Source organism: Pteropus vampyrus, unplaced genomic scaffold (assembly GCF_000151845.1).
Source record: "Pteropus vampyrus isolate Shadow unplaced genomic scaffold, Pvam_2.0 Scaffold70, whole genome shotgun sequence".
In the NCBI taxonomy this organism is placed as follows: Eukaryota; Metazoa; Chordata; class Mammalia; order Chiroptera; family Pteropodidae; genus Pteropus; species Pteropus vampyrus.
Window position 1 is genome coordinate 203,215 of NW_011888851.1, and position 27,780 is coordinate 230,994.

General features: G+C 31.5%; 1 protein-coding gene and 1 pseudogene across 1 annotated transcript in view; both read right to left on the bottom strand.

The window, feature by feature from the left end:
- Nucleotides 1-27,780, bottom strand: part of MGAT4C (MGAT4 family member C) — a 660,237-nt gene that overhangs the window by 102,472 nt on the left and 529,985 nt on the right. The window lies entirely within an intron of this gene.
- LOC111740961 lies at nucleotides 14,634-14,752 on the bottom strand (annotated as a pseudogene).

The window sequence follows — 27,780 nt, forward strand, 5'->3', positions numbered from 1 at the left end:
AACTAGCACATGTTTAAGTCAAGATAATACTAAAGGTAGTAAAACTGTATATGGCACAAATGATTAAAAAGAGTAATTCTATAATTTCATTTGGTTGTAAGAAGTTGATCTTTCTCTGGACAGTTTTCAATACCAAGTTATTTTAGGAACTGCCAGTCTATGACGGTTCATGAATTTTTATTGTAATGTTGAAGTTTAAAAAAAAAATCTCGTTATCCTGAAACTAGTATCAATATATTCAATGAACACTGAATAAATACTTTCTGATTGACTGGCTGGAACTGCTGAAATAGTTGCCTTATTTGGAAGGAAATATAATAAGTAATAGGATGGATTAAGCAGTTTCATGCTAAGTAGAATATAAACTTTCTTTTTATAAATATAAATTGATTCTAAAATTCAATAACGTTTGGACATTTTTTGCCTAAAGTTTCATATTGAACTTTTATCCTAGAATAACTCTTCCTTTCACCAGTTCTTTCTCAGTCTAATGAAATATGTTTTAAAAATTGCACTATTTGTAAAAACTTACTCAAAACTAATAAACAAATGAAAATCCACAGTGTTAAATGTTATTTCTACTCTCAAAAGGATTCAAAATTGTTGTCAAATTTAGTCAAAATACATATTTTTATCTGAATATGGCACTGTTCACATTTTTAATTACCTTGATAGACTCAGTTTTTTTAATGAGTCTACATATGTTCTTAGTTTGAAACAGAGTGACCTATTTATTGTCTATAATTGTTTGTTTAGGAAATTATCTGTTGACTATTCGAAGTTCAATTAATTTTCAAAGTGTGTGAAAAAAGTACCTTTGTTAATAGTTTGCTCCATAGCCCTGTTTATACAATTTTGTTTAGAAGGAATATAGAAATATATAATACCAATGCTTTATGTTCAATCAAATTTATGATAGGCTAAATTTATAGTAATAAGTTGGGAGAAGCTATTTGACACAACATGAATGAATATTAGAATATACAAGATCCTTTTGCAAAATAAAACAAATGAAATCGCATTTAAGGACAGGAAATGCAATTGCTAAATGAAAGAAGAGTATTAATATAAAATCCATTGAAGGGCAAAACTGAATGGCTAATAAGGCTACAAAGAGATATTTAGCTCAACAATAATAAAACTGAAAATTAAAACAATAATAGCATTATAATGGTCAACGCATTAAATGTTTTTAAAAATCCAATATTACCAAATTTTGGTGGTTTGGAACCAGTTAGCTTCATAAACTGCTGGCAAATATGCATATTGGTATAGCTTACTCATAGAAAATTTGGTCCTCTTTAGTTAAATTATGTGTATGTACACCCCATGACCAAAAAACCTCCTGTATGTTATTCAGAGATGATTGAGCTTAGGCCCTTGAAGAGATATTTATCTAGCATTGTTTTTGGTAGCAGGGAGCTGGATTAAAGTTAGCCTAGATTTCCATATGTAAAGGAAATGATAAAAATACATGCATACATGCTATGTAGCGAAATTGTTCCTTAGAATCATATTACAGGATTTATTTATATAAAATGCCCCCAAATACAAAAAAATAGAGAAACAGAAATCAGATTAGTGGTTGCCTATGGCTGGGGGTGGAAATGGAAAGTGACAATAAATGGATGAATAATTTCTTTTAGAGTTAATGAGTATGTTCTAAAATCATACTGTGGTGATGACTGTACAGCTGTATAAGTAGGCTACGATTAATTGAATTGCACGATGAGAATAGGTGAATTTTATGGTATGTTAATTGTATCTCTCAGTAAGGCTGGTAAAATATGGAATACAAATATAGTGAGATTATAATATAATACTATGTATCTTTAGTAAGGCAAATATTTACAAGATTTATACAAATCCAACATATATACCAACTTTAAATGGATCCTTTATAAGGGAAGGACAAGAGAGAATTGGGGTAAGGCCCGATAGGACAGTATATGTGTGACAGTAAAGAAGCTTTGCGTGAACAAATGACGGCATGCCTTAAACTGACAATGGTTAGTGCAACTCTTGTCCCTGGGGAAAAATAAATTAATAGAGCAACTATCAGTGATGGCGTTTGACGAAAATTCAGGAGAGGATAAAATTTTATTAACATAAGGTTTTGAGAATTCGAAGTGCTATGCTGGTTATCACAATTTCCAGAAAGGTCTGAAAGGGAAAGGAATGATTGTGCACGATGAGCTAGGAAACTAAGGAGGTGGCAGGGGGCAGACTAGTCATTTCATGTAAAAATTATACGCTCTTCAGTTTTGTTATCATAATTATGTCCTCTTTAATAGTTAACGGAAAGCCAGAAGAATTTGTAAGCACTCAACTATTTAAATGATTTTTTTAACCTCTCAGAAAATAGCTTTTAACCATGAAACTCCTAATAATCACTGTTTTTTAAAATATGATAGATATTCGATTTTAACCTTTAGGCTATAGGATATGTTTGGCATAAGACAATAAATATGTAAATGAACTTATAGATATTATAGTAATTATTCTACACTCTGTAAAGGAAATGCACATATTTCAATCAGTTAACCTACAGAAAGCACATGAATCTGGTTTAGCATCTCTGTGTAATTCTGCTAGTCATAAACTATACCTCCAATAGATTCTGAACAAATGCACTCCAAAGTCTCTCTTACAATTATTATATATTTGAAAAAAAATGCAGATAATATGTACTTAGAAAGTACATATCGACTGATTTACTCATTTCTATTTGATTAGAATACTCTTTAATTGTATCTGAGAACGTTTAGAGCAGAGAGATTGGGGATACCAGAGCATTATAGTAGTCTGTTATCCATCAAATCAAGTCACTTCTTAAACTTCTAGAGTCCTTGTTTATAAACGAAGACATTATTACCTTCTAAGCATTTGGAAGTATTTGGGAACAAATTGCTGTAAATGACAGAGCATTTGAAGATTTTTTTCTTAACTGGAAAATGCTATAGTCTAGACGAACAAATTCTTTTCCTTATATGCTCTTACATTCTCTAAGTATAGTCAGGTTTACTTTAATAGAATCGCCAGTGCTTATTACAATGACTTATTATGCACATTATGATGCAAGTTATTCCGTAATTACCTGTTACCTTCTCACCTTGTAAATAAATTCAAAATCCTTTTATGCAAAGAATCAAAAAGAAGTTGTAATTCACAATGAAAAACAAAGTTTGAGTTTTAATAAATCTTCTTAAATTTAATTTAGTTTAATTCAAGTAAGTAAAAAAAAAAAAAAATTAAAACTTCCTAAGTGGAAAAAATTGGAAAGAAGTTTATTAATGGTATTGCCCAAGGTCTTTTGGAAGAAACGTATTTGATTAGGAAAAAACAAAAACAATGTAAAATATCTAATTCTGTAGAGAATTTGGTGATATGTAATTTAGTTACTTAATCTAAATTATATTCCAAACTAAAAGATTTTATACTCTATTTTATTTCACTATAAAATATTTAAAAGAAATCAAAAAAATTTAAATGCTATGTTTGTATTTTCCATTTTCTTAAATTCAAGGAGAGAAAGCAAAATATAATAGATAAAATAATCTTAGTTATCTTATATATAACTCTGTATAATGTAAAATTGTGACCGTTTTTTTTAATTATGATAGCCTCTCACTTATATTCATGTCACATTGTTTCTTAATATTCTTGCTGAAATGATTCACAAATGTGATTCCAAAAATTGATATTTTATTTGATTAACCAGTAATTTTTATTCTATAGTTTTGCTTGAAAAATACTTTGTCAAATATATTATGAAAATATAAACTTTGTTATTACTTATATTAGCTTTACAAATTTTAACTAACATAAATATAAAGTTTTTAATTCTTACAGAATCCATAAAAGATTTAGATGGAAAAATAAATCTTCTTTTGATATGTTTTATTTTGAAATTAATGTTTATAAATTCAATCCCCTGGCTCCCCAAAAAAGTTGTTTTATACTTTTTAATCAAAGGTTTTTTGTGTGTGATAGTAGCATATCTCATTTTTTTCTATTTTTTTCCTTTCTTACCTTCACAAATGAAACTGGTAATAGTTTTGGACCCCATGCCATTTTGTCATGTAATTATAGCTCATCCTTTTATAAAAGAAAATTAGAAAACCACTGAGTGTTATAGATATTAATGGTTGTTAGAAAAGTATAATAAAAGGCTGTCTTTACAGAGCATTGCTAAGCTTTTATGTCATTATTTGTGAATGACTAATGCATTCAAAGGAGAAGAGTGCTAATCTCCAAGTCTAGGATGATGGACAGTGGAAAGGGAAAGAATGGCTGAGAGAAAGCTGTTTGTCATACGTGAAGCTCTAATAACAGGCTTGCCTACAATGAGATATTTCAGCTGAACTTAGAAAAAGAAATGTTTATTACATGTGAGGTTATCATTCATGGCATTTCAAATCACCAAGGACAAATCTGTTGGACATCTTTGAGTAACTGAATATTTTTAAAGCACATTAACAACCCAAAACTCCAGAAAGCAATAAATAGTATCTTAAGTAATGTCACGAAGCCACATTTTTAATGTTTTCTTTCTCCCAGTGTCACATTTATGTATTTCTGAAGTTGTGAGCAGCTAAAAAAATCATAAACAAGGCCTCTACATTCATTGTTGTCCTTTGATTACAACCAATGAAAACAAGCTCTGGGTTTTTAAGACATTAGCATGAGTTTATAAGAAGGATATGGAGTAGCTTCCAGAATCCCAGGAAACACTGAAGATCAGGAAGAACGAGATACAAACAAGTTTCTGGAATCATGGTAAGAGAAACTAACGAATAGTCTCATCAGGGTAACACCATTAATAAGAATCAGCTCCCAACATTTTTTTTGTCTTAAATGTTTTTCAGTTCAAGATTCAAGTTCTGGAGAGAAATAGCCACGCGACGGTCAGAAGAGAGTGTGTGCGTGCCCTTGTTTGTAAGGTTGCATGCAAAGGCTGACAGGTGTAATTACCCGAGGATATTAAGACAGTATTTTCAAACGAAGTGAGGAGATGAATACTGGGAAAAAAATAAAGTTATAAACTCTACCTGGACACTGAACATCCTTGTGTGTGTAGTAATTACAAAAGTACACTGACTAGTATTTACATAAAGTTCTCAGCTATTGCCTCACAGTGAGACTAATTAGACTTTGGCCCTTATAGAATGCCTGTACTGTCTTTGATCTAGCAGCACCTGAAACATACTTACTTACCAGGACTATGTGCTTTTCAGATTGAAGTAATCTATCAATACACTAATCTCAAGCATTTCATTGCTAAACTAAGAAGAATGTGGAATCTGGACACAAATTAATTACCAAGCAAATGCTTGATGAATCTTTGCTGTGATTTTTCTTGGCTTAGGGACACAGTCTAACTATGGGAAGATTATAGAAAAAAAGCAATTTTGTTCTTTGGGACTACAATTTTTGTCCTGGCTTCTTTAGACTAATTTAAGAATTTGCTTCATGATTGGAGAATCAGTTTGGGGTAAATTTTTTTCATAAATTTGTAACATACAGAAGAAATTTGATTCGGCAAGGAGTTTTATTTAAAATGGAAAAAAGTAGAGTTCATACAATAATCATCCTGTAAGCCTGTTGGATGTGTCAATGGATGTATTAAATGTATCCAGTTATTTAGAAATTATTGTCTTTTTCACATTCCAAACAAGATTCCCTCTGATTGCTTTCACTATTTCTGTGCACCATATGTTATCTCCTGTAACCCTTGCTTTGAACTTCCTGCACCTGCGATTATATTTGAGGCCTGCCTGTAGGCAACTGCAGCTCTTTTTCAGAAAACAGGAAATACTTGGGAGTCAATAACGCCATATAGCAGACTTTGGCAAATACACTATAGCAGTATAAAAGCCTAGCTCATTCACTTCGAGTTAAGGAAAAATTCTGAGGAGTGAGATTTTGCCTGAAATTGCACACTTGTTTTGGTTCCATCCCTACTCTCTCATCAATTTCTCTAGGAGCAGTTTTCTAATAAATCACAAGAACATGAATCATTATCTCAAGGTCTGCTTTGAAGACATGACTTAAGACATTATTCTCTCCTATTTTCTCTCATACCTTCTGGTTCCTCTTCATTGCTTTCTATTGCCAACTTTTCCTTCTCTGTCCAACATAAAAATAATGTTTGAGTTCCTCAGCACTCAATCTCAGACTCTTTTCTCATTGTACTCCATACCCTCTCCCTAGGCAATTTTATCTATCCCTATGGCTAATGTTATAATCAATTTTTTTCTGAATTACCTAGACATTCCTCGAATCTTTAGACAATATATATGACACTCTCCTCAATATTTCTACTTAGATTTCTCACAGGCAACTCAAATTCAATACACCTAGAATGAATTCATAATCCATTTTCTGTGGTTAATTCAAACATAGCTCCTCCACGGACAAGGGAGGCAAAGAGGACTGCTGCGTCAGCAGCCCCAAGGAAGACAATGCACAAAGTGTTCCCCGGGCTATGCTTGATCCCAAGGACACTTCTCATTGCTCCCATGGGCACTATTTGCCCCTTTGAATGTTCCCATGGACATTATCTCCCTGCTCCACTAGAGGACACGGCTTGTCCAGTATTCCCCAACACTAGATAAGCAGCATGTCCGGCTCTCATCTGATGGGGAAGAGCCTTGTTCCCTGGGATGAAGCAATCCCCTTTCTGTCTGTTCACATATAAAACAATGACTGTTCTTGACCAGCTGCCTTTTCCTGCAGGTCCAATCAACCAAGTGCTGAAGTTTCCTTGTATTGTGAGTAATAAATGGCATTTCTCACACTTCTGGTCCTCCGGTGGTCTTCTGGAATATCCAAACCCAGGTGCAAGTTCCAGGCCAGGGGCACCTGCATTACATATCTCAACTCACATTCCATATACAAAATGATCACAATGTGGAAGAAAATCAACCACAGAATTGTTAGCATAAGAATCTGCTTTAAAACACTAGGTATGAGGAGGCTCCCAAGGAGCATTCAAACTTGGGGGAGCAGGGTTGAAAGCTTTATTGTGCTAGTTTCAGGAATAGACAAACATTTCACATGGATTAGCAGGCACTGGACAATCTAGTTTGTATCAAGATGAGTAGAGAGAAACAGAGAGAAGCTAATGTTATGTGCAAGAGGATGTGGGCAGGAATAGCTGAAAGATCAAGTATATACACAGACTACACTGGAAAATTCTCAGTCCTTCAGAGTCTCTCACAACATTCTTCTCCTAGTTCCTATGACTTTTCTTCATCTCGTTTGCTTCACCCTAAAACAGTGGTCCCCAACCTTTTGGGCACCAAGGACCGTCGCTCCTATGAGAATCTAATGCCTGATGATCTGAGGCGGAGCTGAGGTGGCGATGCTAGCACTGGGGAGTGGCTGCAAATACAGATGAAGCTTTGCTCACTTGTCTGCTGCTCATCTCCTGCCTTGCGGCCGGGTTCCTAACAGGCCATGGACTGGTACGGGTCTGCAGTCCTGGGGTTGTGGGCCCCTGCCCTAGATAATATAATTCATTATTCTAATAACCATCAAAAATGGTCTTTATATACTCTGACACTTCTATGATCTATTTTATAATACTTTGCTAAATATTTAGTAATTGCAAAATATTACAAAAAGCTATAAAAATTATAAGTAAACTAGTAAAATATTAATTTATCCATCAGCTAGTTTAAGAAATCTCTTATGTGTTTTTCCTGGATCCTATTAGATTTTATCTTCACTCAGATGTGATCATTAACCTGACTTTTACTTTTAACATTTATTCCCTTATTGTCTGTATCTCTAAAACACATTGTTTTTTTTTTCTTGTGTATAAAGTGTTTAACTATAAAATAACACTGTAAGTATTCTTCTATGACTTGCATTTTCCACTCAAAATTATATTCCTGACATCCATGTATGTTATATAAAACTGTTGTTTTTAACATTTTGATTGCTGTATAATATCCCATTGTACATAAATATAATACAATTTATTTATTCATCTTAATGTTGGCAGATTTGGGGGATTGTCTCTATATAAAAATTAATAACACTTATGAAAAGTCATTTCAATGAACATTTCTATATATTTCTTCCAATGTATGCATGTGAGGGTTTCTTTGAACACTTAAGAGTAGAAAGACTAGGTCTTTAAGGACATAGTCTTCAGAATGTCAAATAATTTTTCAAAGCATTTGTACCAGTTTTATATCCATACAGTAGCAGATGAGAAATTCAGCTGCTCTACATTTTCTTCAAGAATTGATAGTTTAGTCTAATCCATTCCTCATCCAGCAGCTACTATATTCTTTTACAAATGTAAATCTGATTAAGTCACTCAAACCCTGCTTAAAATCCTTTAATGGTATCTCATTGATCCTAGTATAAATTTCAAAAGTTTAGCATTGTCAAAAAGTTCTTTTAGTTCTGACTTCTCCATCATTCAATATTTTATAACATTCTTCTTGCTTTCTGTCTCCATACTGGCCTTTGTTTTCTCTTTTTTGCTCCAAGGCCTTCATACATGATAAACTGCTTTTTTCTACCTCTTTCTCTGATTACCTCTGCTCCTTTTAGTCTCCGGTTAAATGCCACTACCTCAAGGAAGCATTTCTTGACTCTTTAGCATTTAATAGGTTCTCATTAACTGCCATAATTGTACATAGTTTTCTAAAACAACATTTAAAATCACAGAAATAATTAACAAATGATGCCTGTGCCTTTAAGTGTGCTCACTATTAATTTTCATATACAGAGAAGGTCAATAACAGTTTCTGGTCTGTGTTGTTCACAAATTTATTTTGAACTAGCAACTTCTTGACTAATAGTTAATGCTCATCAAATGTGTTGAATGAGAATGACTAATTCCTATACACACACATACACACGTGCATACATTATACTTTATATTCATTTTTCATTTCAGAAGTGGTATATTATTATCTAACGAATATTCATGTCCTCTCTACATTCCTAATTCCCCCAACTTCTAACTGAAAGATATAGTTTTCTGTGCCATTGATACTTATGTTAGTCATTACCTGCTTTGACCAATGAAATGTGGAAAGTCTGAAGAAAGCAGAAATGTTATGTTTGTTCTTTTAGGCGCACCATCTTGCCTTCCACTATTACCATAAGAGTATGCTCTAGCTATCCTGCTAATCCCTTAAGAATAAGGGAGTCACATGAGGCCAAAATGGGGCCAGTGTAGATCAGGCAAATATCATCTGATCCAGACTGAGATATAAGTGTTTCTTTTTATAAGCCACTGAGATTTGGTGGTTAATTGTAGGCAGCAAAAGTGAATAGACACACTAGATACATTTTAAAAAGAGATGCAATTCTTTAAAGAAAACAATAGATTTTTCTCTAGTGATGATTAATAAAATAAAATAAATCTAAGTTTAAAAATAAATAGCTGCTCAAACCATTTTTTTCCAAAATAACTTGAGACTCAAACATAAATTTAAACATTGGAATATTTGAGTGGAGGACTTCTTGATTTTAAACTCTTCTTATAATTCTTTTATTACATAAATCCTTTCATGCATATAGGCATAAAACAATAAGGACAATTGTCAGTATGAGATATAACCGATAATTTTCTTAACATTTTAATGGCCAGCTTTAAACAGACAATTTTCCATTAGCTGCACAGAAAGGGCTTTCTAATCTTTTTTTGGAATGACTTCTACTTTTCAAAGGTGAAATACTCTTAACCGATTACTATCTAAACCTAATGTTCAAGTTTAGCTTTTTAGTCACAAAGGAAAAAAAGCCATTTAAGTTTCATAGGTAGTGAATATATCATAACTAAAAGCATATAATTTAAGTCATGCAGATAACATAATTCAAATGTAAGATATACTTGCTACATTTATTCTTGGTTAAATTAGCTTCCACAACTCGAAGATATCTCTAAACTCCTAGGCCAAGGAGAATGAGACTAGAAAAAGGAGTCTTTCTATTTTACCATAATAGAAGGTTGATGCCAGAATTTGCCTCCTTTATTTAGAATGAGCATTCATTTCTTACAGGGTGGTGGTCTTATGGTTGGACCCAAACGACATCCACATGCCGAAGCAGGGACTCTAAGGAAACCTCACGAACCTTTCCCCTGACTATAGTCAATCCTACTAGTGACAAGCTTCCGACTGGAATCAGGCTGATTATCTCTCTGAAAAATGAGGATGGAATTTAGAGTTAGATAATTAGATTTACTGTATATGCTTAGAAGTCAAGTGATATAAAAATGAGCACTTTATGGTAACCATGTAGATTCTGAAGACAGAAAGAGAGGCCATGCACAGAAAAGGAAATCAAGCCAACATAGCAGACATGCAGAGATTGAAGATGGAGCTTCCTGTCTGGGTTTCAATGAGCTTTTCAGTTCTTTTTTCTCCTTTGCCACAAGACCTATGTACACATATTTCTTTTCATGTAACTAAAGGTAGAAAAGACTCAGATACTAGGTTGCCAATTTTTCCATCAGACTTAACTGTAAGCAAATGAGATATCAAAATCTAACATTTGTAATCTCAACAACCAGCTCCTAAGAAATGCCTCTTTATATTCCAATTCTGCTTTCTCTTACTCCCAAATGAAATTTCCTGTGCAAAATCTAACTTTTCTCATGTGAATGTACAAAGGAAATTGTATATGTATTGATGGTTATAACTATGCTGGTGGAGATGGATAAAGGCATTGTTGTACATTCTAATTTTGTAAAGAGGAGAGGTTATTGAGACAAGTTTTTTTTTTTTTTCTTTTTTATAACCAAAGGATATTTCTATGGACTGAAATATGCCCTTCCTCCCCCAAGCGAATTCACATGTTGATGCCTTAACCCCAATGTGAGTATATTTGAGCTAGGACTTATCAGAAGGTAATTAACATAGGACCTATTAGGAGGTCCAGGGCAGGATACTAATTCAATAAGATTAGTGTCCTTATAAAAAGAAGTACTAGACAGCTCTCTCCCTCTCCATGAACCCACAGAGGAAAGGACATGTAAGGACACAGGAAGGAAGGCAACATTTACAATTCAGGTAGAAAGCTCTTTTACCAGAAACCAAATTTGCTATCCCTTTTTATCATGGACTTTGTGAGAAAATATTTTTTTGTTGTTTAAGTCATCCATTTTATGGTATTTTGTTATGGCAGCCCAATCTTACTAATACATCTATTTAACAAATCCCATAAATGAAGGGGGCTTATTTCTACTTGAGAGTCCCAAAATTTACAAGGAAGCTGAATAGCAGAGCAATTTGTAAGTCGCTACAGTTAATGGAACATCTCCATCGGAGTATATACCTTCCATAAAATGCACACTGCTTCTATAGTACGCTGAAGGGTGACATTTTTCTTGGATAAAATCAATTTACATTTAATATATTACTACTCAAAATTATGTTTGCCTTTCTAACAAAGAAAATACTGTCATGCAGAAAGAGGGAAACTCATAAACAACAAACTATAACACTGTAATGAATACTCTAATAGGGATATAAATAACTTGCTATAGAAGAACAGAAAAACAATTATTAGAAATAAAGGAATACTTTATACTTAGAGGTGTATTTTCTTTTGGAAAAACTTAACCTCTCTCACCTAAAAAAAAAAAAAAGATCATTGGCATTTAAATCCTTTGTTATTAATATATTTTTATTTTATTGTATTATATTACTATTAATTTGCTAGAGAGAAGAACCAAAGAACAAATCAAAATAATCTGATTAAAAAAAAGAAAGATATCTGATAAACTGGGTAGAAGAAAAAGAAGAAGCAGAACTTGTCTTTATCAGAAATTTTAATTACTAAAAATACTATCATATCAGATTGTAAGTATAGCCTAACACTTAAGGGCAGCAGAAACTAATGTGAGGTAGATGGAGAAATTAAAAAAAAAAAAAAAGATGATAGATTAAGAATCTCATTGTGATAGTAAGTGATTTATGTGGCTTTCTCCCATGGTGGCTTTTTTTAAGATGGAAACCATATCGACTTCTCTTATGTGATCTTAGCCCCTAGAATAGTGCCTGACACATAATATATGTTCAACAAATTCCTGTGGCAAAAATAATGGGTATGATAAAGTTCAACTGTGGGGTTTGTTGAAGAGGAAGCAACTAAAAGAACACTGGACATCAAAGTGAGACTGTTAGAGCAAATGAGAGCTTTTATGTATTTCAGACTTTTTACATAATATCAGATGTCCTGGTCCATGTTATGCCTTATAACTCATATTTTTCCTTTCAGCTTTATATAGCCACTATAGGTCATGTTAATAAATGCTCTTCTATTTCAGCAAGTGGACTGTTTCTACTACCAGGAAAGCTATATGCAGTGAAAATGCTCATAGCTTCCTCTAATTGAAAATATACTGCTGGTTATACCCTCAAGTACAAGTATTATATCTACTTATTCTATGATGCTAAGAATCATGACACTATTATTAAAATAGAGACAAAATATTCTTCAGGTTAGAAAAAATTGGTGTGTGTGTGACCAAGGAGATTATGCATTACATTTCATCACAGTTGTCACTCTTGTGATATACTGTAGAGCACTAAAAGCTATTGTTCCCATGAATTATAACCCAATACCTTCACTCTAAAGATTCATTTTATCAGGAATCTCAGTATTATACATCGCCACTGTAATGTGTAACATATTTTTAGTGACATATCTTTATGGTATGTTACAGGCTAAAGTAGAGTAATTATCATTATAGGAAAGTTTTACAAGAGATTTTATGTTCTAATTCTTATGTTAAAGTTATTTAAGTTTTTTTTTTTTTCTGGAACAAAAATGTTAAAAATACTCATAGGTTATATTGTAAAATCAATCGCTAATAATTTTAAATTATTTTCAATTTTTAGGAGGTTCTTTTATGAGAAAAAAATATTTCATCAATAAGTCAGTAAAAACTGTCAATGTGTGCTCATTTTACATATTTCAGCTTATGCCAAGTGTCTGTTTTGCAGGAAAACAAAATAAAGACAAATATTAAAGACTCAATTTTGCTGCACTAAAGTAAATCATAAGTAACTGCAGAAACAGAAAGCTATTTAAATGCAAAAATCTTGCTAAATTTTCTGTAAGGCCATAGAACATTTAAATGGTGTCTAAATATTTTAAACATAATAAAGAATAGATCTCAATAACTTATATGACCATCTACCTCTAGCTTCTGAGTTAAATTCTGGCCTGGCTAGCCATTAGTAAATAATTAGAAGTGACATGAGACATCCAACATTCAACACAGACTTGCTTTTTCCAGCTTAAGAGCCTAGTTACTTTATGCAAATTGGTAGAAGACCATTATTATGCAGCCTTGGCAATCAGTGTTTAATTTGTTGATAGCCTTGACAGTTGTGGCCAGAGTATAATTGGCATGGGTCCTGGTGCAAAATAAATAAATAAATAAATTGGGTTGTGCACAAAACTAAACAACATAATTACCAACAATTAGGCATTAATTACGAGGTAGCAGATTCTCAAACCCTTCTGAATTTGGCCAAAGCTAGACCTAATTATATTTTAATGCTGTAAAAACATTCATGTTCCTGAAATGATCAGTTGTGCAGAAGGTGCTTCCAGTAGAATTCACGTTTCATAATGGATTATATTATAATGGATATTAAATATGTTTCTACGGAGAGATAATCTAATAATCACAGAAAAATTGGTGAGGTGGGATTTATGCTAACTTAGTTGTAATTTATCTACTTTATTTTATCTGATCACTTGTTAAAATGCTGATATACAAAGAAATGAAAATTATTTTAGGAGTATATGAAACAAAGTCCATTGATGCTTATGTTAAGAAGAGAGGAATAGGGAAAGATGCTTGGGGAAAAAATATAGCTTCACTAAGTAACTTCCACCATATAAAAGAAATCCTGTCCAATAATAGACCCTGAGGAGCATTGCCACAGCACACTGCCAGCCATAGTCTTGATAATGGTTTTGTACTACCAGGTGGGGCATGAAAAAGTATTTATGTGAAAAATATTTTAGCACATAAAGTATTTCATTGTAATTATTAATGAAAACAAAATCATGGCAGCCCTTTGGGACATGAGAAATATTTTACATTCTTTCTGATTAGGAACATAGATGAAGAATGTCATCAAATTTCAGCAGCTTAGCAATATCTGCATAAACATTTTCTTTCTCTATTTCCTATGATCTTAATACTTGAAGTTGTGGTCTATGAGTTCTCTTGCCTACCAGTCTTAATATAATCCATCTATTCTTTTAGGGGTATATTCTAAACTTGTGACTGACAGGTTATTCTGAGCAGAAGGTCACACACAAGTAAAATGAACATCCAGTTTTGCTTGGAGGAACCCACCTGTTTTGTTCAATTTTTTCACATAAATGCATATTAATCTGTTCAGTTAGCTAGAGGAATGCACTCTGTTTTCTGAGGAAAATAAGATGCATTCTTTATTTTTACATTAATCTTTCTGATTTCTATATCTCACATTCACTCTTCTGGATTGATAATTAGAAGTTATGTATCTGTCTGTTTGTTTCTTTGTTTGTTTGTTTTAGGCGTGGCAACCCTAGGTTGACTTCACAGATTACAAGGACCTTGTCAGTTTACAATTCCTTATTTTTTTTATTTTTTACGCATACAGCACCTGGTCTTCCTAGGTAGTCTCCCATCTAAGTACTAACTAGGCCTGAGCCTGCTTAGCTTCCAAGATCAGATGGAATCGGGCTTGTTCAGGGTAGCATGGCCATAGATCTGTCTATTTATTTATTGAAGCTATTTTTTAAAATTATTTTAAGTAGCATCAAAGAACTCACAAGTTGTCTAACTAATGGCCTGTCCTGAATCTTCACCCTAGACAATGCGGCACTGGAAATTACTGAGCAGTTCTTAATTCTTGAAAGCTTCTCTTTCCATGAATTCCACACACTATTTTATTTATTGGTTAAAAATTTGCTTTCTCAATGGTTATCAGCATCATTTAAAGGTCATTATCATTGATTCAGAGTCTTTAAAATTGACAACATCTACCTTACTTAAAACTTTTGTACATGCTAATTTTATTTTCTCCAGATTATATAACATGTACTTTTTCCATTTGCTTGTTTCCATTTGCTTTATCTTTGCTGTTTCCACACCTGGAAATATCTTACTTATCTTAAACACGATCTACTTTGCAAAGTTGTAGTCTTCCCTACCAAACACCACTCAGCCAACAGACTAAACCATTGGCCCATCTAAAAACCTTGTCTTTATAATGCCTAGCAAAAGGTTTGGCATATTGGAAATTATTAATTGTAGGGGTGTGTGTGTGTGTTTGTGTGATTTTTACTTATTTGTTTTCAGCTTGAAGTGCATATATGTCTTGGACACAGAAAAAAGTGGGTCTAAATATTAAAGTGTCTGAGACTAAGTGAGGTAAGAAGAAGCAAGATAGCAAAAATAAATTTAAAAAATAAGTTTATATAATACAAATTTTTTTTATTATTTAGGAAAGTTTTCCCCCCTCAATAGCAAAAGCCTCATCTGAGTGGAGAATCAAAGATGTTTACAGAGAAAATTTGTTTCTCCTCCTTCAAAGTTAGAGAAATTACTAAAGCATGGTAAATCACTAGATGCAAATCATACTGAGTGAAAATTTTCATACTTACGGGCTTCAGCCCCTTGTACAAATAACTTATAATTATACTGAATTAGTGATTTACAAAGAAAATTCTATGAATTATAACCTATAGATAAAATATCACTATTTGAACAATGTAGAAGCACATATAGAAAAATAAAATGGTCTCTCTAAGACAATATTTGAGAGACAAAACTATGATTAAATCTCAAGCCTCTGGATTTCAGGGCTTTATTTCCAAACAGAATAATTACTGAGTTCCAGTGAGAGCAAAACAAAAGAGACAAAAATATTTGATGAACCAAAACAAAAGAATATAAAACAATGTCAACAAAATCCATTTTGAAGCATTTCATATGGAACTACCAATTTGAAGAGAAAAATAAAGTAAATGACTAATTAAAAGATCTGTTTTTAAAAGACCTCCTGTAAACACTTTTTTTCATATTTAAAAATTATGCTCTTATCAAAATTTCTTGCAACAAATTGTATATGCAGATTAGTGTCTCTGTAACTGTTTAAAATTAGCAGGACTGACCAGTTACATTCCCAGAGAGGATGACTTGGAGCTAATTGATCCTGCCAGAGACTAAGTATAACCACTGTGTTTCAGTTCAGGTTGCCATTATATGTCTGTGCATGTTTTCAGATGCCAATTATTGCACTTCAAAAATCTGCATATTACTAATATCTCTGCAACTGAAGAGGAAGAGGAGAGAGTATTATCTAAACAATATAATTAGAGCAGTATAGGCAATTAACTTTGCTGTTTAGTATGAAGTTGAGAGCACTAAAGACTGAAGTAATAAATATTCACAAACACTTCATCATTATACAGAATCGCAGAACAGCCGCACATTTTTAATACACAATGCAGACAGTCATATTATTAAACTTAATGGCATCTGAGAAATGATGAAAAGCTCACAGCCTTGAGCTTGTAATGAGATAAGCTTGTAGCCTGATCAGCTTGCATACAAATCATCTCATCTGAATAAAATTAATGTTTGATTTTTGTATCTCTCCTCAAGCATTGCTGAGTCCCCCTTTTCATTTTATGAACAATTATAGAAAGGAAAATAAAAGTTTAGCTGTGATATGATATATCAGTGGGAGTGTCTCCAAATACATGGAATTTTAAGTTCTCATTTCTAGTGGTGCGCATAAGATTTTATATATTTTAAAAAAGTAAAGAATGGATTTGTGATGCTAAATACAATGTGAGAAAATTTTTAAAACTTTTAAATTAATATAAAAATGTTTATGTTTAAGTATGTTTTAATATTCTAAAATAACAACAGCATGCTAGTTTTTAATGCTAAAATGATTAATACTCATAGATTTAATTGCATTGTCTTCTGAAAATTCGATATTCCCTCAAATTCTCATTTTAAAATTATATTAAGGAGATGAATGTGTCATGTGTTCTTTCAAGATAAATCAAAATATGAAAATTATATATTTCATTTTTATTTATGTGATTGAGTTTACATTCAATATTTAAATTCCAAAGTCAGTCATTTCCCTATATGCTTTTCAAATTGAGTTAGTTGTCACAGGTTTTACTTAAAACAGATTGCAATCATTTTAAGGTAAGTCAGTGTCCTCTTCCTTGAACATTTTATACAATGTCTACTTACATGTAGCATTCCAAACTATAAAAGAATATAAACCACAAAATCTCAATTTCCATTTCAAACATGTACCAGGAAAGAAAACTACAAAGAAATCATTTAAATTAGATAAAACTCCTTGTGGATATCTTAGACTATAATTCTTGAACAGGGTTTCAGATTATATTACATTTTCTCTATATGTGATTTGTAGTTATTCAGCACATCAGTATCAAATTTTATCTCCAAAAACAAAACTATGAAGAACTAACATTATTCTCAAAACTATGGAGATTTAAGCTATAAATTAAAGAGAGTATTGAGGGAAAATATTTAGATAATAACTAATTTGATAACTTAATCTTTCTTTCCTGAATCACTCCAGCTTACTAAAAGACATTTATTTCATTGTATTCACGTAGACATCTCTTAAGTGACATAATTGAGAATTAAGTGAGTCAAAACATAAAGTACATGCAATATGGCCTAGCAAAAAATATATGCTCAATAACTGTTAGCTATTACTTAAGAAGAAGTAACCCTGCACTTCAGCTCCTCCTAGTTCTCTTGTATGCCCACCAAGATTCAATACTGTTAGTTCTCATACATGTTTTTCCAAACTGAACTTTCTCTTTAATTGAAAAATCATAAAATTTGGAAAGAATCTGCAGTCATATTCCAAATAGTACTAACTTCTTCAAAGAAACAAAACCCATAAATCACAGATAATACATAATAGGTATAGCTTAGATAGGAAATTATCAGAGGTCCCCAATATAACTTTCAGGCTCAATGATTCTCTAGAAGGGCTCATAGATTCACAAAAAGCTATTATACTCATAGTTAAGGTTTGTTACTGAGAAAAGATACAGATTAAAAATTAACAAAGAGAAAAGTTACATCAGATGAAGCCCACCCTAGTATTGGTATCCAGAGTTTTTATTGAAGGTCATTAATACAGGCTCCAGTCTCCTTCAGAGCAAAAATAGGCATTCACCATAAATCATATTGTTAGCTTATACTTGTCTGTTGATACTGGTACACATGGCCTAAGACATCAGACTTACAAAAACAGGCATTCACTTCAAATAGAGTGGCCCAAAGCCTTAAACATGTAAAAATATTCTTAGCAAGTAGAATATCTCAAAGGCTCAAAGTTATCTCCCAGCTAAAGATCAGTACTGAAGATAGACCCTTCTTTGAAATTAGTTAACTTGTTTCTGCCTTGAAATCTAAAATGAAATTCAAATCAGTTGATCAATAAACGCAGAGAAAAAAAAGTGTCTCAGCACCATATGAAAAGATTGGTGACTGAAAACATCTGTGTACTTTATTAAAATAATATCTTGCTACATAATTATAACTCTTAAAAATAATATCCCATTTGAAATTACTTTTCTGATTAACTGACCAATTTACCTAATTTAGGTGCTCATTCAATATTAGGCATGACTGATACCTGTAGCTTTAGTCTTGGTTTATGCCTTCATGCTCTGGTCCCTTAAGTGAAGCTTCACCTTGTTCCTGCCACTAAGCCTGTTCTATATCCTTGTTTTCCTCAATTTCCTCAATTCAAATTCTAGGCCCTAAGCCCAGACCACACCCAATCTCATCTTCAAGCTCTGTTACCTGAATAACAAGATCCATCCTACTTTCTCAGGCTCACACCTACCACCAGGTTCATACTCGCCAGCACACTGACCTTCTGCTGAGAGTCCCTGAGACTGCTTGCTAGAACTGCCACTCTAACTTAAGCCTTTCGATCTCCTGCCATGTTAGATGAGTCTTTTTTCAATTCTCTGAAGTTCTCCTTGGAGCATTTGCCCTACAATGATAAATAAATACTGTTTTCCAGTCTTTATATGGGTTCCTTTTCTCACATGGTAAATCTCACAGGCTACTCTGTTCAGAGAGAAATGTACCTCTTATTCACACAACATGCATCCAACAAGTATATAGGGATTTAGTGAGTGGCCATTAAATATCAGGCACTGTTCCAGGGCCAGCAAATATGTGACTATGTAGTTTAAGCAATTAATTGTCTAAATTGACATCTGTATTTGCATTAACATATACATCCTTATGTAGTCCTAGTCTTTTCCTAAAATAAACAAACAAAAATAGATCAGTATGTAGAACTGACTTTCAAATTAACACCTCCTTCTCTTTTTCCTTTCATATTCTCCCTGGGATCTTTTAGTGCTTTGTTAATATGTTCAGTTCTGTTCAGATCACTTTTCAATTCCACTAAGAATATTGTTCCTGAAAGTGTAAACTGTTATATTTTCCACTCCATGGATTCTAATCTTCACCATTGATCATAAAACTAATACTCTTTGCCCCCGCATGCTCCTAAATATGGTGGAGAATGCCATAGGGTCATAGCCTCTCTCATATTAAAAACAAAGAATAAAAAAATTAGAGGGCGTGTACTTGTTGAATTTACAGATGTTTGGGTTGCTCTCTCTCAACACAAACATCTGTAAATTCAACAAGTACACGCCCTCTAATTCTTCTGCTTCTAGAGGAAATGTTTTGAATTCACTAATATTTAGACCATTAGGAGAAAAAAAAATCTACCTTCAAATTACTATATCAGCACACACTAGACAAATACAACAAATAAAACATTTAATAAATTGTCCATGAGGTGAATCATGGAAATATAACCCTAAAAACCACAAAACAGACAGTAGAATGTCTGTTTCAACACTGAATTCTCTGAAGACTTAGTTTGCATTCCATCTCACATGTTCAGTTATAAGTCACAAAGAGTTTCTAAAGAGTCAAAACACTCTACATTCTCTGTTCTTATTCTGAACATAAACTTTATAGAACAGATTCTAATGTTGTAGAAAAAGACATTTTAATACCATTATTAAAGCATGTTGAAAAGAAAAAAGGCAAGTTATAGGGATTTATAATTATATAACATATATTACATTAAGAACCATGATAAAGCAGTATTTATTTGATGTCGAATAGTCTTTCAGTAAATTTCTAATTCTGTTATCACAAATTATAACTGAGAAAATGACCTATTAATTCTGACAATATATTTAAATTTCATTATGTACTCAGAAAAACTCGATGAGCTTCTGATATCTTTATTTTTTTATTAGGTAAATTATGGATTAGAAAGCTTGAGTAGCTTTCCCAGAGTCTCAGAACTAAAAATATTAGAAAGCAAATATAACCCTGGTCAGTCTGACTCAAAATTTCATGTTTTTTTCCACAAGAGCAAGACAATTTTCCAGATAAAATAGCTTAATTTGTTATGGAGCTAACAGGCAATTCAGTCAATCTCCCTTCTCTTTATTCCCATCCCCCTCCTGGTGTGTGTGATTGCTGTAATTTAGGCTTTGCACACTGTAAAACTATCTCCTAACCTATATTTTACTCAAAGGAGTTACTGCAAAATTGGTAAGTACAGACCATGTAGAAAATGCAAATATTCACATTGTATGAGACATTTTGGAATAGGCAAAATATAAAAAAACAAGTTTGCATATATTACAAGATTTGTAACATGTATAATTATAAATCGTTTAGCTGAAATAGTATTCATGAACTAAGTAAATTATTAAATTTCTCTCTTTTTAACTATAACTTTCCATTATATAATAATAATGACCATTGGTTAATACTAAATTTAAAGTTACAATCAACAGCCTTCTTGTTCACCACACTGTTTAATATGCATGTCCTTGTTATGCAAGTAGACAAAAATAGATTTTTTTTAGATATTTAAGAAAATAATAAATTCACTTATATGACTTTAATAATTCAGTGACAAAGAATAGTAACTAAAAAAATACATTGTTTTTCTTCATTTTTTTATCACGTTTTCTTAAACGTGATAAAAAAAATGATAATGAACACATCATATTGCCTATTATTTTATGGTAAATGCATACCGAATGGACGGAATACCAAAACCTCTCTGTACCAAAGGACTAAACATTTTATTCCTTTAATAGTATTTCCATTTTTGCATTAGTTTACAAAGCAAACAGTTTAATTGAAGCTTCACAATGTTTTTAACTATGTCATAGAATTCTTTCTTTATTATTACTCCTCAAAATATTTGTTTTCTTAAGCTGGTACATTATCTGACTCACTTTTAGCATTTTAGAATTGTATTGTTAAGTGCTATAAAATCTCCTATGGGATTTTGATTCAAATCAAATGAAAACTATGATACAGCTCAGGGATATTTAATACTTTAAAAACAGTTCCATTTTCTAAACTTATTTTGCTACCTAAAATACTATAATTATAAAATGTAATGATAAGTTATATCCATTATTTAATTAATACAATAGATAGCTACTTCACCTATTTTTCTAAGTGTCTGATACTGCAATATAGAAAGAAGTTTATTAGCCTTAGTGGCGTTGTTCTTGGCCTCATTATATCAGGATTTGAAACAACTAAGCTAAGTGTTTATTAGTAAATTTAAAAATTAGATATTATTTAAATTGTACACTTAAATCTGAAGATGCAGTATTCATGCAAGGAAAAATAATATGCTTAAGAACCTGTATTCTGCTTTGCTGTCTGCAACTTTCTCATTTTTATTACCTTTGTACCACAGCCAAAATTATCTAAATGTATTGAAGGTTGAGAAGCAAGGGAACATAGACATAGAATTACAGTCAACTATAATGGATTAGGTGCTCAGCTGAGGATAAGTATAACTTTTGACAGGCTGCAAACCATTTACAAAATTATTAAAGAAATAAAATGCTTAAATCCCAAACTATTACATATTCCAAACATGATATAATATTTTCAAGGGTGAATTTTACTTTTGAAGTATATAAAAAACCAAAAACACAGAAAAAAAAACCCTCTATACTTGAAATAAAATTTGACTAAGTAGCCTTAAACTACTGTTAGGTCCTTAATAAACATGGTATAACAATATTTAGAAATCTAAGTCACACCTTCCCATCCTTCCAGAGTATATAGCAATATGTTTCATAGAATATGAGAAAATGATTCAAAATAATAAATAAATCAAAATAACTGAAATATTTAAAAAGAATAATACAGAAAAAGGAACAATTTCTTATATTAAGATATAAAATAAAAACCAGGTAACTTAAAATATTAAATATATCTTTGGCAAATGTATATAATTAATAAACAATCAATTTCACTTCATTTTCCTATTTTGAGTTAAAATTATATATTTTATGTTTTGGTACATTATCTCATTTACATTAGTCTTTATAACAATCCTGTTTATGAATTTACATGAAGTGCTTAAAGTGACATTTCTAGAAAGACATAAATCCACAAACTGAAACTAGTGTTTTTTTCTAATAACAAAACCTATACTCTTAATAATTACTCTATGGCAAGTTTGGGGTTGAAAAATACATTTCCATTAAAGTATATAAAATTGGAATTATAAAATATGATAACCAGTACAATAATACAATAATCATAATGATTATATCCATATAAAATTGAACATTTTTTGAGGTAAGGGATCATGTCTTATTTTTGAGTTTACAGTGTTTATCACAAATATTTTGAGAATCACTGATATAGATGGTGGTTAATAATTATTTACTGAATTAGTTAACACAATAAAACCTCATTGATCAGAACTAGCTAAAAAAAGCTAAATCCGAATTAGTGAATATTCAGAATTCAATATTATCATTTTAAGGGTAAAGGAGTTCAAATAATATGGTGATGAAAGGAGATACTTAGGGTAATGAACACAGAATGCAGTATACAGATGATGTGTTATAGAACTGTACACTTGAAACCTAGATAATAGTATTAACCAGTGTCATCCCAATACATTTAATTTTTAAAAATCTAAAAAAATATTAATGACTTCTTCAATTGAAAGATGTTTGGGGAGTCTAAATGATCATCCCTAGTCAAACAGAGCCATATGGAGGCTATACAACATTTTGGTATGTTCAGAGAAATGCAAGAGGTTTGGTCAGAAATGTTCCATGTGAATTTACTTCCAATCAATATCACATGGCTTAGAAGTGAAGAGATGGTACATTTTTTTATTGTCCTTTTATAGAACCCAGAAGAGGTAGAATCATTATTTGCTTGGCTAGAGAATTCCTGTGCGATGAGTTTTTTGAACAGTGGTGACTGTCATCACATTTTGCCTAGGTTTGAGGGGTTTTCTACAATGAGGTCTTTCAATGCTGAAACTGTGACAGTCCTGAGAAAACCAGGATGATGGCTCATGCTACAAGAATCCTCAAAAGAAGAGCTAGACTATAATACTGGTGTCTTTACGGGGTCACTAAAAATGTCCTTTAAATCCCAAATCATGCCCTTTAAATCTTGATGATTTTAGGAAATCTTCTATTTGAGATTCTGCCCTATGTTAAAATTTGGATTTCCTGGGAAAGCCACTGTTTGGATGCCAATAATACTTTAATAAATTAACTTTCAATTAATATTTATTTTACTATCTATAACATTTATTATGCATTTATTGTGTCACTGGTTTGTAAACATTGTTTCAATGTCTCATTTAAAAACCTGAGGAACTAGTCACCGATGTTGATTTTTTTTTTTTTTTTTTTTTAGATGAGCAATGTAAAGTCAAAGAATTAAGTCATTTGCCCAAGCTGATAGAGCTACTGAATGATTTAAGCAGAATGTTTACTTAACTGGAGCTTGAAACCATGGACATTCTGTCCTCTGGTGAAAAATCTAAGTACGAGGCATTTTGCTGGATATTTTGAGAATTTCCAAGATGTGTAAGACACTGTTTCTAAGAAGTTTACTACCCTGGGAGTTAAACATAAATAAATAGTTAAGGTATTATCGAAAATTTGCATAACATTTGGTGTACTGGTGTACATAGCCCTTTCACAAACATTAAGTCAATTGACCATCATAATAGCTCATTAAAGCAAGCATATCAAGAGTTCACCTTATTTAACAGATCAAGAAGCTGAGGTTCAGTTAAATTAAATGACTGTTCCCTGGCTATTGATGTTGTAGCTGGAGGTTAGAATCCAAGACTTTGTGCTTATAGGCTGGTCTTTATTTTACTTTACTGTGCTGCTTCAAACATACATTACCAAATAATTACTAAATGGAAATTTCTTTTAGGGTTATGCATTTCAGTAACCTTTGTGATTTACATATCCCAGTGTTATCATGTTTTTGAAACTTCATAATTGTCTATTGGATGAATGATCAGCATTTCTAGAGTATTTCACATCCCTAGAACTTATTTATGTACTCCACATCCAGTAATTATTGAGTACAATTGTTTTTTAAACAAAAAGTTGTAAAAAAAAAAAAAACAGGAATTGAGAGTATATTCATACTTTGTTAGCAAACAGGAATGGCTATCCTAAAAAGCTGTAAAGCTTAGTGTCCAAGAGAAAGACTCTCAAGCCAGGTTGGCATTATAAATCCGCCTCTTTAACTCACTACCTGTGTGACATTGAGGTTACTTATCATAACCTCTGTCTCTCTGCCTCATTTTCCCCTCTTATAAAATAAGAGTAATACCTTACCTACCTCAGAGATTGTTACATGAATTAAATGAGTTGATATGAGTAAGAGCTTAGAAAAGGGAGTGACATTTAGTAAGCATTATATGTCCTAGCTACTATTATTATCATGATATTTATTATTATTATACTTAGAAAGTTTTGATTGAATACAGGCTCAGCCACTTGTTTGATCTTGGGAATATTGTTTTCTATCAGTGAGCTCCATTTCTTCATCTGTAATAACTGATATTTTCAAATTAACATACTAATAATATTGTGTTTAACACAATGTAATTGCCCAATAAACTTTAAATATTTTTTGTTTTATTTTATTTAATAAACATTGAGTGACTATAGTATATTAGGCTCTTTGTTAGTCTCTGAGGATAAAAATGTTTTAAAAACAGGTAGGATTCTTTTCTGATGTTTTAATAGGGAATGCAGACATAATAAACTATTTCACAAATATATAATTACATATAATGAATACATACTCAGCCAGAATGCTCAGAACTAATATATGTAACACATAATTCATCATCCACTCATCTTCAATTTATGAAGTTTATTCAATTTTCTGTACTTTTTTTTAAGTTTGCTAAGGACACATCTTAGATTTTCAACTTAGAGCAAAAAAACCATCCCATATTTACTACAGACTATATATTTTTTTAATGAATAGGACTTCACTGAATTTTTTCTTAAATTAGCAGTGATAAAGCAAATGAAAATGAGATCACCTCTAATGATGTTGACAAAGTCCCAGACCCAGGTGCTCTGACTCAATGTATCCTACTTATCCTTTTAATAATTAATATTAACAATTCAATTTATTAAAGTTATTAGAGCCATTGATGACTTTTTCAGGTATAAAATTATGGAGTCATTACATTTTAAAATATAATCATAAAATTATATGCATAGAGGGTCATGCATATACAATTTTAAACATGAAACTGTCACAGAGAAAAATGTTAGCTAGCAAAATCTACATTAATGCAAGCATTAATGTTCTGCAGGAGACTTCCAGTTCAGGCTGGGATAAATTGTGATCATGGTGGTAAATTTCTTAGTATAAGGGAGTGAATAACCTAAACAGGAATTCATATATTTCTTAGAAGAGCTTCCTGTTACTCCTTACCTAATAATGATCTTTATTACTATGAACACTTAGTTTAATTCTGCATCAGCAACTTTCACATTGGGCAACTAAATTTGTTATATGTGAACATTTATATATTCTGAAGATCACTAAACAATATGACTGACTCCCTTATCAATTTACTACATTAGGAAGATATATTTTTAGAAATGCTGATGTGAGTTTTGTAATCATTATCATACTCCAAGCAGTAATGCCTATAATAGAACAATTATTTAAGGATATTCCAATTAGCTACTTTATTTTTATTCAAAATTTTGTTGTTTCTTTTTAAAAATACATGCAACAAATCAGCAGAAATTGGGCACAGTGAGCTTCAGTATTTTACACAATTATGAATATATTGAATTTAATCCAAAAATACACTTTTACTTAGTAATCCAAAATTTGTTTAACCTTTCACAGTACTGTTTTTCTACAGTAGAATATTTTGTTAGTCACTTGATAGTGAAATGTTAATATATAACTTAGCAATATTTTATAATTTAGCAATATTTTATGCAGATGTAGGGGGACATATATACTAAGATAAATTTTTCTCAAATATAGTCAGCCTGAGAAAAGTCAAAATAAATAAAAAGGGGAAATTTATTAATGTTTTTTATTTGGACCCTTCTCCTATTTATGACTTCTCTACATTTTATTTTTGAAGGCTGCATTATGTTTTATGATCTATTACATTGTATGGTCTTTCCCCTTCTTCCACCCTTCCTTGTGTTTTTGCTTGCTTGTACTGTGATATAATTTTTTTTGTTCTCCAATAAACAGAGTTTTCATTGTGTCGCTAGTTAGAGCAATGTTGTCACATTCATATACAAATAAGAAAATAGCCTGTAACATAATATTTAATAACATCTCAAATGCCATAGTCTATGTTTTTTATAGTAAAAATCAAGCTATTATTCTCATGAAATAACATACACACATGCACACACACGCACACGAATAAACAACTAACTTAAGTTCATCTTCATTTTGGACATTTCTATATTTTTTGCTTTCATTACTATACTGGATATACCTTGATCTTTATGTACTTTCCTAGTCACTTCTTTTTCATCTTCTTTTTTTCACAAAGTTGTAAAGAATAATTGAGAATCCAGAAGCAGACACATCTGGAAATACATTCTGGTGTTTTTATCTTACCACTTCTGTGAAATGAGTAAGTTACTTAAGTCTTAATTTTGAATCATCTACAAAATTTAGATAATAAGTATTGCCTCCTAATTCATAGTTCATTGGGAGACTAAATGAAATAGTGCAAATGACATTCTTAACAGTACTTAGCAAGAAAGTATCACTAGATATACCTATTATCATTGATTTGTTTCTCTCCTCCCATTGTTAAAATCAAATGTTTCTTAACATTCTGCCTTCCATTTCCATGGCTCAAGTATGCGGCTTTACTTATTGTGAAAGTGTTAGTAATTTTATAACCTAAGCATTCCTAATGAAGTGGTATTAAAATATGCTTTATATACATCTATCTTAGGATGAAAATGCTGTCATTAATTTTAAAAGATTGAAATGTGAGAATTAATTTATTTTAGAAATAAAAAATAAAGAAAACACATTGGTCCTCACCTTTATTTACATATTCTGTAATAAGCTTAGACTTCATATTATTACACTTAATTTAAAAGAATATTAACTTTTGACTACTTGATAATCGAAATGAGCTATATATTAATAATAACTTTTATATTTCTAAAAAATGATTCCAAGTTATATTAGCTGATAAGTACAATTTACTGAATATAGTATAAGTCCCTATAGATAAGAAACTCAGTTATCACTTAAATTATTGTAGATACATTTGGTCTAAACCAAGTAAAGAATGTACAAAAATTTAGATAGAGTATAATTATGTTTTTAAATAAAGA